The following is a 12,024-nucleotide window of genomic DNA, read 5'->3' on the forward strand; positions in this document are numbered from 1 at the left end:
CCCATATACTGTTTCAGTTCAGTCGCTCAGTCGTGTCTGCATCTTTGCGACCCCATGAACTGCAGCACACCAGGCCTCCCTGTCCATCACCAACTCCTGGAGTCCACCCAAACCCATGTCCATTGAGTCGGTGATGCCATCCAACAATCTCGTCCTCTGTCGTCCCCTTCTCTTCCTGCCCTCAATGCCTCCTAGCATCAGGGTCTTTTCCAAGTGAGTCAGCTCTTGGCATCAGGTGGCTAAAATATTGAGTTTCAGCTTCAACATCAGTCCTTCCAACGAACACCCAGGACTGATCTCCTTTAGGATGGACTGGTTGGATCTCCTTGCAGTCCAAGGGACTCTCAGGAGTCTTCTCCAATACCACAAAAGCATCAGTTATTCAACTCTCACATCCATACATGACTACTGGAAAAACCATAGCCTTGACTAGATGGACCTTTGTTGGCAAAGTAATGTCTCTGCTTTTTAATATGCTGTCTAGGTTGGTCATAACTTTCCCTCCAAGGAGTAAGAGTCTTTTAATTTCATTGCTGCAGTCACCATCTGCAGTGATTTTGAAGCCCCCCAAAATGAAGTCTGACACTGTTTCCCCATCTTTTTGCCATGAAGTGATGGGACTGGATGCCATGATCTTCGTTTTCTGAATGTTGAGCTTTAAGCCAACTTTTTCACTCTCGTCTTTCACTTTCATCAAGAGGCTCTAGTTCTTCTTTCTGCTATAAGGGTGTGTCGTCTGCATATCTGAGGTTATTGATGTTTCTCCCAGCAGTCTTGATTCCAGCTTGTGCTTCTTCCAGCCCAGCGTTTCTCATGATATACTCTGCATATAAGTTAAATAAGCAGGGTGATAATATACAGCCTTGACATACTCCTTTTCCTATTTGGAACCAGTCTGTTGTTCCATGTCCAGTTCTAACTGTTGCTTCCTGACCTGCATATAGGTTTCTCAAGAGGCAGATCAGGTGGTCTGGTATTCCCATCTCTTTCAGAGTTTTCCGCTGTTTATTGTGATCCATACAGTCAGCGGCTTTGGCATAGTCAATAAAGCAGAAATAGATGTTTTTCTGGAATGCTCTTGCTCTTTCAATGATCCAGCGGATGTTGGCAATTTGATCTCTGGTTCATCTGCCTTTTCTAAAACCAGCTTGAACATCTGGAAGTTCATGGTTCACATATTGCTGAAGCCTGGCTTGGAGAATTTTAAGCATTACTTTACTAGCGTGTGAGGTGAGTGCAATTGTGCAGTAGTTAGGGCATTCTTTGGCTCATGAACAGTATGAAAAGGCAAAAAGATAGGACACTGAAAGATAAACTCCCCAGGTTGGTAGGTGCCCAATATGCTACTGGAGAAAGTAGATTAGTGGTTGCCTTAGGACTGAGGGGTGGGGGAAATAGGAATTAATGCTAATGGGTACAGGGTTTCTTTCTGGGGTGATGGAAATGGTCTAAAATTAGATGGTGATAATCATTGTGTGGTTGATAGATGATAGTTGTACATGTACAGCTCTGTGGTTAGAAAGAAAAACAATGAATAGAGTGAAAAACAGTGAATTATTCACTTTATTTTTTTTTTTAACATTTATTTGACTGTGCCGGGTCTTAGTTGTGGCATGCGGAATCTTTAGTTGCCTCGTGTGGGATCTTTAGTCGCGGCATGCGAACTCTTGGTTGGGACATGTGGGATCTAGTTCCCTATCTGGGCCCCCTGCATTGGAAGCACAGAGTCTTAGCCACCTGGCCACCAGGGAAGTCCCAAACTATTCACTTCAAATGTATGCTCTAAATGTGAATTATATCCCGATAAAGGTGTTAAAATGCATTAATAAACGTGTATATGTTAACTCATAATGCAGGATGGATTTCATGATCATATTATGAAATGATCATGTTATGCAAATTCTTCTGTGACATATTTTTAATCACTTTTTATGTCAGATCATATAGTCCTGTTTAGTTCTTTTGAATAGTTGCATTGTATTCCAGTAATTCCAGCACAGTTTTCTTATCGGTGGAATTTGGTTGACAAAAAAATCTCTCATAAATTCTACCATACTTTTAAGCAGTAAATAATAGCACATGATTCCAACTCTATACAACTTCCATAAAACTGAAGACAAGGGAAAACATTCCTGCTCATTTCATGAGTCCATCATTACTCTGATACCAAAGATAAAGACATGATGAATATAAAACTACAGCCCAATATCCTTTGTGAGTATAGATGCAAATATTTTAACAGAATTTTCAGCAGAATAAATACAGAATAAATTGAATTCTTAGCGGAATAAACTGCTATAGAGTTTGTGGCAATTTGTTACATAAATCCTAGGAACCTAATATAATCATCTGTTTGTATAGAAAAGTCTGTGGGACCTACAAAAAAGCTTCTCAAACTAATGATTGGGTTCAGCAAGATTTCAGGATATGAGTCAAGAAAAGCAATAAATAATAATGTATTATTTGAAATTAATTTTATCATTATAAATAATAATGCAAACAAAAAGCAATTTGATTTCTGTATTCCAGTAACACATAGTTTGAAATTTAAAAAACTACCATTTACAATAGCATCAAAAAATACCTAGAATTACCTAGGACTTCCCTGATAGCTCAGTTGGTGAAGAATCCACCTGCAATTCAGGAGACCCCGGTTCAATTCCTGGGTGGGGAAGATCTGCTGGAGAAGGGATAGGCTACCCAGTCTAGTATTCTTAGGCTTCCCTGGTGGCTCAGCTGGTAAAGAATCCTCCTGCAATTCGGGAGACCTGGGTTTGATCCCTGGGTTGGGAAGATCCTCTGGAGAAGGCAAAGGCTACTCACTTCAGTGTTCTGGCCTGGAGAATGTCATGGACTGCATAGTCCATGGGGTTGCAAAGAGTTGGACACGACTGAGTGACTTTCACTTTCAGGAATAAATCTGAGCTTCCCAGGTGGCGCTAGTGGTAAATAACCTGCCTGCCAATGCAGGAGACATAACTAAGAGGCAGGTTCAATCCTTGGATCAGGAAAATCCCCTGGAGGAAGGCATGGCAACACACTCCAGGATTTTTGCCTGGAGAATCCCATGGGGAGAGGAGCCTGGTAGGCTATGTCCATGGGGTCACAAGAGTCAGACATGACTGAGGCGACTTACCACACCTGCAGGAATCAGTTCAGTTCAGTCGCTCAGTCGTGTCCGACTCTTTGTGACCCCATGAATCGCAGCACACCAGGCCTCCGTGTCTATCACCAACTCCCGGAGTTTACCCAGACTCATGTCCATCGAGTTGGTGATGCCATCCAGCCATCTCATCCTCTGTTGTCCCCTTCTCCTGCTGCCCCCAATGCCTCCCAGCATCAGGGTCTTTTCCAATGAGTCAACTCTTCGCATGAGGTAGTCGAAGTAGTGGAGTTTCAGCTTCAGCATCAGTCCTTCCAATGAACACCCAGGACTAATCTCCTTTAGGATGGACTGGTTGGATCTCCTTGCAGTCAAAGGGACTCTCAAGAGTCTTCTCCAATACCATAGTTCAAAAGCATCAATTCTTCGGTGCTCAGCTTTCTTTATAGTCCAACTTTCACATCCATACATGACTACTGGAAAAACCATAGCCTTGACTAGTCTCTGCTTTTTAATGTGCTGTCTAGGTTGGTCATAACTTTCCTTCCAAGGAGTAAGCGTCTTTTAATTTCATGGCTACAATCACCATCTGCAGTGATTTTGAAGCCCCCCAAAATAAAGTCTGACACTGTTTCCACTGTTTCCCCATCTATTTGCCATGAAGTGATGGGACCGGATGCCATGATCTTAGTTTTCTGAATGTTGAGCCTTAAGCCAACTTTTTCACTCTCCTCTTTCATCAAGAGGCTCTTTAGTTCTTCTTCACTTTCTGCCATAAGGGTGGTGTCATCTGCATATCTGAGGTTATTGATATTTCTCCTAGCAGTCTTGATTCCAGCTTGTGCTTCTTCCAGCCCAGCGTTTCTCATGATGTACTCTGCATATAAGTTAAATAAGCAGGGTGACAATATACAGCCTTGACATACTCCTTTTCCTATTTGGAACCAGTCTCTTGTTCCATGTCCAGTTCTAACTGTTGCTTCCTGACCTGCATAAAGGTTTCTCAAGAGGCAGGTCAGGTGGTCTGGTATTCCCATCTCTTTCAGAATTTTCCACAGTTGATTGTAATCCACACAGTCAGCGGCTTTGGCATAGTCAATAAAGCAGAAATAGATGTTTTTCTGGAATGCTCTTGCTCTTTCAATGATCCAGCGGATGTTGGCAATTTGATCTCTGGTTCATCTGCCTTTTCTAAAACCAGCTTGAACATCTGGAAGTTCATGGTTCACGTATTGCTGAAGCCTGGCTTGGAGAATTTTAAGCATTACTTTACTAGCATGTGAGATGAGTGCAATTGTGCAGTAGTTTGAGCATTCTTTGGCATTGCCTTTCTTTGGGATTGGAATGAAAGCTGACCTTTTCCAGTCCTGTGGCCACTGCTGAGTTTTCCAAATTTGCTGGCATATTAAGTGCAGCACTTTCACAGCATCATCTTTCAGAATTTGGAATAGCTCCACTGGAATTCCATCACCTCCACTAGCTTTGTTCGTAGTGATGCTTTTTAAAGCCTCAGTTATGTGTAAGACCCGTACACTGAAAACTACAAAACACAGCTGAGAGAAACTAAGTGAAGTGAAGTGAAGTGAAGTGAAGTCGCTCAGTCGTGTCCGACTCTTCTCGGCCCCATGGACTGTAGCCTACCAGGCTCCTCCATCCATGGGATTTTCCAAGCAAGAGTACTGGAGTGGGTTGCCATTTCCTTCTCCAAGGGATCTTCCCAACCCACGGATCGAATCCAGGTCTCCCACATTGTAGGCAGACGCTTTACTGTCTGAGCCACTAGGAAAATCCCAAGAGAAACTAAAGACCCGAATAAATGGCTATTGTCGTTTAGTCACTAAGGCGTGTCCCACTCTTGCAACCCCATGGACTGTAGCCCACCAGACTCCCCTGTCCATGGAATTCTCCAGGCAAGAATACTAGAGTGGGTTGTCATTTCCTTCTGCAGGGGATCTTCCCGACCCAGGGATGGAACCCAGGTCTCCTGTACTGGCAGATGGGTTCTTTACCACTGAGCCACCAGGGAAATCCAAATAAATTGAGCCATGTATTATGTTCATGGATCAGATGATTCAGTAATGTGAGGATATCACTTCTTTCCAAATTGATCTGTAGTTTCAAAAGTCCCAACCAAAATCCCAGGAGCCATGTATTTTGTTCATGGATCAGATGATTCAATAATGTTAGGATATCACCTCTTTCCAAATTGATCTGTAGTTTCAAAAGTCCCAACCAAAATCCCAGCAGATTTTGTTTTTGAGAAATTGACAAGCAGACTCTGAAATTCCTATACAACACAAATTATCAAGGTCAAAAACCAGAATAACCTTTAAAAAGGAAACAGAGTTGATGGACTTAACACTACTTAACTTTAAGAATTTATAAAGCTACAGAATTATAGGGCTACAGTGTAGAGCTCTAAGGCTTACAGAGATACTTAAGTAGTGTTGTGAGGCTAAAAGGATAGACAAGGCGATCAGTGTAATGCAACAGAAAGTCCAGAAATAAGTCCTGCAAGTACATGGTTGATTTTGATTCAGTTGGAAAAAAGATAACTTTTTCAACAAATGGTGCTTCGACAATTAGATATTCATATGAAAATAAATGAACTTTGATACATACCCAAAACACTATTTACAAAAGTTAATTCAAAGTGGGTCGCAAATGTTTTAAAATGAATCACAGATCTAAATATAGTGTCTTGGAATCCAGAATCACAAAACACACCCCAAAGGACACTCAGGACCATGGAGTACAGTTTATTAGGCCAGCGGGTCCAGGGGGAATCAGTTCCCAACAAGGACCCTGATGTTTCTGAGAAGCACAGTTTTATAGCCCGGACTATGTGACAGGTTACATGTTAGCAACCTTTTTGTTGTATATGATTGAGCTTTACAACAAGTAAGTGCTAGGAGAACAAACAATTAAGGTTAAAGTGGGGGAATAATGATTACACATCAAGGGGGGATGTCTCCATGGTTAATCTAACAGGGGCAGCCTGACCTCAGCTACAGTCTCCCTTTGTCATCTGTAAGGAGGGAGGTCTCCAGGAGACTTGGTTTTCACTAGCAATGGTTTCCTCACTCTTGGGCAGGGTTCAGGGCCCAGTTCACAGCTTGTTTTTAAGATGGATGACAGACTTCAAGATGGAGTCCTCATTGCTTTCTTCACATTGGCCCCAACAATAGAACCTAAAACTATAAACTGTAGGAGAAAAATATTTGTGATATCAGAGTAGGTAAAAGATTGAGGGATATGACATCAAGGATTGTTCAGACTTTATCAAAATTAGGAACTAATGCTCTTTAAAAAAAAAAAAAAGCCTATAAAGGCAAGCCACAAACCACAAGAAAATATCTACAAGTCACACATTTACAAAAGACAGATGGAGACTTCCCTGGTGGTTCAGTGGTTAAGACACCACAATTTCTCTACAGGGGACATGGATTTGATTTCTGGTGGGGGAACTAAGATCTCAAATGTCTCCCAGCACAACCAAAAAATAGGAAAAAATTTAATGAAAAAATTAAAAGACGGTGCTCGCTTCAGCAGCACATACACTAAAATTGGAACGATACAGAGATTAGCATGGCCCCTGTGCAAGGATGACACGCAAATTCGTGAAGTGTTCCATATTTTTTCGATGCAGGATACATTAAGCTTGGGGCTGGTACACTGGGATGACCCAGAGGGATGGTATGGGGAGGGCGGTGGAAGGGGGGTTCAGGATGGGGAACACGTGTACACTCGTGGCGGATGCATGTTGATGTATGGCAAAACCAATACAATATTGTAAAGTAAAAAAAAAAAGACGTACCATGTCATACCCATTAAGATGACTATGATCATAAAAATAGAAAAGAATGTGTTGGTGAAGATGTGGAGAGATTGAAGTGTGCACTTTTGGTAAAAATGTAAATGGGTGTCGCCATTATGGAAAACAGTATGGTAGTTTCTCAAAAAATTAAGAAGAGGATTGCCATATGACCCAGCAATTTACCTTTCGGGTATATACCCCAAAGCATTGAAAACAGGGTCTTGAAGAAATGTTTGTGCGCTCAGGTTCACAGCAGCATTATTTTCAGTAGCCCCAAAGTGGAAGCAACCCAAGTGTCCACTGATGGATGAGTGGATCAACAAAACATGAAATATTCTTCAGCCTTTAGAAGGAAGGAAATTCTGACTCATGCTGAAACACGGATGAGTCTAAACAAAATAAGCCAGTCACAAAAAGGATAAATAAATACTCTATCTCATTTACGTGAGGTACCTGAGTAGTCAAATTCATAGACAGAAAATAGAATGGAAGTTGCTAGAGGCTGGGGAAGGAAGAATGGGGAGTTGTTTAGTGGGAGTTTCAGTTTTGCAAGGTGAAAAGAATTCTGGAGATTAGATCCACAACAATGTTGAGTGTACTTAACACTACTGAATTGTACTTAAAAATAATTAAGATGGTAAATTTTATGTTATGTTCATTTTGCCACAATTAAAAAGAAAATACATTCATCCAGAATATCTAAAGAGTTCCCAAAACTCAGTTTCAACAAGGAAACAAGCAATGGGAAAATTTTAATAGATTTGAACAGGTAACTTCCCCAAAGAAGATACATAGATGGCAAACACATGAAAATATGTTCAACAAGATTAATCTTTATTGAAATGCATATTAGAACATCAGGAAGATACCACAGGGCTTCCCTGCTGCCTCAGAAGATAAAGAATCTGCCTGCAATATGTGAGACCGGGATTCCATCCTTGGGTGGGGAAGATCCCCTGGAGAAGGGAATGGCTACCCACTCCAGTATTCCTGCCTGGAGGATTCCATGGACAGAGGAGCCTGGGGGGTTGGGGGTGGTCTACAGTCTATGGGGTAGAAAAGAGTTGGACATGACTGAGTCAGTAACACTTTCACTTCACTTTTTATGCACCTACTAGAATGTCTAAGATAAAAAAGACCGACTACACTAAGTGCTGGTGAGGAGGTGTGTGTGTGTGTGTGTGTGTGTGTGTGTGTGCGCACGCACGCTTAGTCACTTAGTTGTGTCTGACTCTTTGCAGCTGTAGCCCACCAGGCTCCTCTGTCCATGGGGATTCTCCAGGCAAGAATACTGGAGTGGGTTGCCATGCCCTCCTCCAGAGGATTTTCCCAACCCAGGGATTGAACCCAGGTCTCCTGCATTGCAGGCGAACTCTTTACCATCTAAGCCACCAGTGGTGAGGAGATGGTACAAGAGAAACTGTCACACACTTCTGCAGTGGCTGTAAAATGATACAGCCATTTTGGAAAATGCTTTAGCAGATTAAAAAAATTTTAAATTCATCCAGCATTCCAGTCTAAGGGAAGAGAAAGTATGGGCACACAAAAAGACTTTTGCATCAATGTTCATAGTAGCTTTCAGTGTAACAGACAAAAAATGGAAACAACCCAAGTGTTCAACCAAGACGAATGCATCAACTGTGGTTGATTCATCTAGTAATGGAATCTATGGCAATGAAAAGTGCTGGTACATGCTACAACATGCACGAATCTTGAAGTAATTATGCTGAGTGAAAAGAGCCAGATAAAAAAATTAAGTCTAGAAAACTCAAACTAATCTGTAGTGACAGCAAGCAGATCAGTGGTTGCCTGGGCATGGAGGTGGGGAGGAAGGAGAAAAGAGCAGGAGAAATCCTTTGGGGGTGATGGGTATATTTATTATTTTAATTGTGGTTTCACATATGTCTAAGCCTATAGAAGTGTACACTTTAAATATGAGTCGTTTACAGATGATTATATCCAGAAGCTGGTAAAATTGTATTAATTCCCTGGCGGTCCAGGGGTTAAGACTCCCACACTTTCGGTGAAGAGGCTCAGGTTCTGTCCCTGCTCAGGGAACTGAAATTCTGCAAGCCTTGTGGTGTGGCCGAGAAAAAAAGAAAAAAGAAACCACTGAGGGAAAGCTTATAATACTTCAATATAAAAAGTTAAAAAAAATTGGGGCTTCTCTGGTGATCCAATGGTGAAGAGTCTGCCTTCCAATGCAAGGGACACTGGTTTGCTCCTTGCTCCAAGACGATTCCATACGCTGTGGAGGAACTAAGCCCGTGTGCCACAACTTCTGAGCCTGTGTTCTAGAGCCTAGGAGCCACAGCGACCCAGCCCACGTGCAGTAGTGTGGTCTGTGACAAGAGAGGCCACTGCAACAAGAAGCCTGCACTCTGCAACTGGAGAGCAGCCCCTGCTCTGCACAACTGGAGAAAGCCCCCGTGCAGCAGTGAAGATCCAGCACAGTCAATAAAATAAAAATGTTTTTAAATGGCATTAGTTCTTGTCGAATGACTGTGAAAAAGCTGTACCACATCAAGTCTTTTGAAAGCTGTTTGAGAGGTCTGTTTCTCCACACCCTGGTGATGGTGGGTGTAATAAATACTGATGACTCTTTCGAGTCTAAGAGGCACGATATGGTTGTTTGACTGGCATTCCTGAGTATGAGTCCAAGTCAGTGTCGTTTCAGGGATCGGATTTTTCTTTCTTCTTTGAAGTGCCTGCTCTGCTGCCTTACCTCCTTCAGATGTTTGTTTGGACGTCACCTCAGAGCTGTTTTCCTGATCCCACTGTGTAAAATCGCGGCCCCCTTCCACTACCTCAGTTCAGTTCAGTCGCTCAGGCATGTCTGACTCTTTGTGACCCCATGGACTGCAGCTCGCCAGGTTCCTCTGTCCATCACCAACTCCTGGAGCCTACTCAAATTCATGTCCATCCCACTGCCTACTCCTGCTTTATCTTCCCTGTAGGAATTTATCACCATCTGACGTACCATTCAGTTTACTTATTTACCCTGTTTAAAATCTAACTCCCCTCACTAAAACCTCAATGCTTCAAAGGAAGGGATTTTGTCTTTTATTCATTACTAAATCCCTAATGCCTAGGATATACCTGGCACATCAGAGGCACTGAGTACATTTCTTGAATGAATGATTGCTTTCCCCTTTTGGGGTGTTTCTTTTTCTTGTTGATTTAAGAACTCTTTATATGTTATGAAGATTAACCCTTTATCATAAAAGCTGCGCGTATTTTTCCATATTGATGCTTGTCTTTTACTTTATCATTAAGAGACTGAAATTAATTCATTTATTTTTGGCTATGCTGGGTTTTCTTTGCTGTGCATGGACTTTCTCTAGTTGCAGCAAGTAGGGGAAAGTGAAAGTGAAAGTCACTCAGTCGTGTCCAATTCTTGGCGACCCCATGGAGCATGTAGGGGGCTACTCTCTAATTGCAGTTCACAGGCTTCTCATTGTGGTGGCTTATCTTGTTGAAGAGAACAGACTCTAAACACTCAGGCTTCAGTAGTTGCCCCACATGGGCTTAGTTGCCGCGAGGAATATGGAATCCTTCCAGACCAGGGACTGAACCCATGTCCCCTGCATTGGCAGGCAGATTCCCAACCACTGGATCACCAAGGATGTTAGAGACTGAAAATTTTTATGTAGTTATACATCTGTCTTATCTTTCATAGCTTCTGGGCCTTCTGTCTTCCTTCTCCAAGATTATAAATATTTTTTCTATATATTTTTCTTTCAATCCCATAGGTTTTTGCCCTTATAGAGCTTCAATTCATTTAGAATTAAATTTTCAGTCAGATAATAGATAGGAATAGATCTTTTTTCTTTTCTTCCAAATGATAGCCAAGGGTCTATTTTTCTTAACACATGGCTTGTGTTTTTCCCTGTCTTCCTAATCAAACTTTCAAAGGGCTGTCTGGTATTCTTTTTATTTGGGAAAAAAATTTCTTTCCTGTTGTGCAACTAAGTCATTTTTTAAAAAGTGAAAATGTTAGTTTCTCAGTTGTGTCTGATTCTTTTTGATCCCATGGACTGTAGCCCATCAGGCTCCTCTGTGGAATTCTCCAGGCAAGAATACTGGAGTTGGTAACCATTCCCTTCTCCAGGGGATCTTCCCAACCTAGGGATTGAACCTGGGTCTCTCGGGTAGATCTTTTTTTTTACCATCTGAGCCACCAGCAATTAAGTCAACATTTATTCATTTCTTATATTTCATGTAAAGGAACGTAACCTTTGTACTGTGCGGAGCCCTTTAGCACAGTACCTAGCACACAGTGGGAGCAGAAACTGTGTGGTGAGTGAATAAAGGAACAGATGTCTGTGTGCCTGGGCCACGGGGCAGTGAAGTCTTGGTGGGCAGCAGCTGAGAGCTGGAGATTTCAAGATTATACAGTCCAGTGGCAAAGTTTTCACCGATCTGTGGAGACATTAAAAAATAAGGACAATTAGCGCATAAGTACACATATGTATGGCTGCCAACTTTTTTTCTTGGGAAGGATCCTGAAATTTTGTTTTTCCTTTTCTGTTCTGATATTATGGTAAATATATTCATGAAATCCAAAAATCAAGGAATCACTGAATTGTGGTCCTGCTCTTCCGTTCAGTATTTACTGAACCATCTGTTCAGTGGGATCACTCCTATAGGCGTCCGGGGCTCAGCAGTGAAAAGACCAGCCAGGGAGGCCTGTATAGCTTAGCGAGGGGGTTGGGGTCTACATCCCTGATGGAGAAGGAGATGGCAACCCACACCAGTATTCTTGCCTGGGAAATCCCACAGACAGAGGAGGCCGGGTGGGCTACCTACAGTTCATGGGATCACAAGAGTCGGACGCGACTTCGCGACTACACCATCACCAGGACATCCTTGAAAGGACAGCTCAGCAGCTCACTGCAGGTGTGGAACCCGTAAGGAAGAGGACCAGGTGAAAGGCGTGTTTGCGTACGGAAGCTTACCCCTCCTAACCTCCAGGCAATGGCAAGACAGAAGCCTGGGCGCGCACGGTCTTCTGTCTGACGCGCCGGTCACCTGCGCGTCCTCAAACGACGCACTAGGTAGAGGGAGGTGCGGTGGGGCGGAGCGGGGGCGGGGCCTCCTTCCC

General features: G+C 42.6%; 1 long non-coding RNA gene and 1 other non-coding gene across 2 annotated transcripts; one reads left to right on the top strand and one right to left on the bottom strand.

Annotated features, from left to right (window-relative positions):
* The first annotated feature begins 6,639 nt into the window (after positions 1-6,639).
* On the top strand, positions 6,640-6,743 carry LOC113902007. Its single transcript, XR_003513654.1, has one exon. It is a non-coding gene; the product is annotated as a U6 spliceosomal RNA (small nuclear RNA).
* Positions 6,744-11,103: 4,360 nt separating this feature from the next.
* Positions 11,104-12,010, bottom strand: LOC113901715. The gene is made up of 2 exons (XR_003513512.1): positions 11,879-12,010; positions 11,104-11,342 (listed from the first exon to the last, which is right to left on the bottom strand). It is a non-coding gene; the product is annotated as an uncharacterized LOC113901715 (long non-coding RNA).
* Between the last annotated feature and the right edge of the window lie 14 nt (positions 12,011-12,024).

The sequence above is a fragment of the Bos indicus x Bos taurus genome, chromosome 11 (genome assembly GCF_003369695.1).
Source record: "Bos indicus x Bos taurus breed Angus x Brahman F1 hybrid chromosome 11, Bos_hybrid_MaternalHap_v2.0, whole genome shotgun sequence".
NCBI classification, from domain to species: Eukaryota; Metazoa; Chordata; class Mammalia; order Artiodactyla; family Bovidae; genus Bos; species Bos indicus x Bos taurus.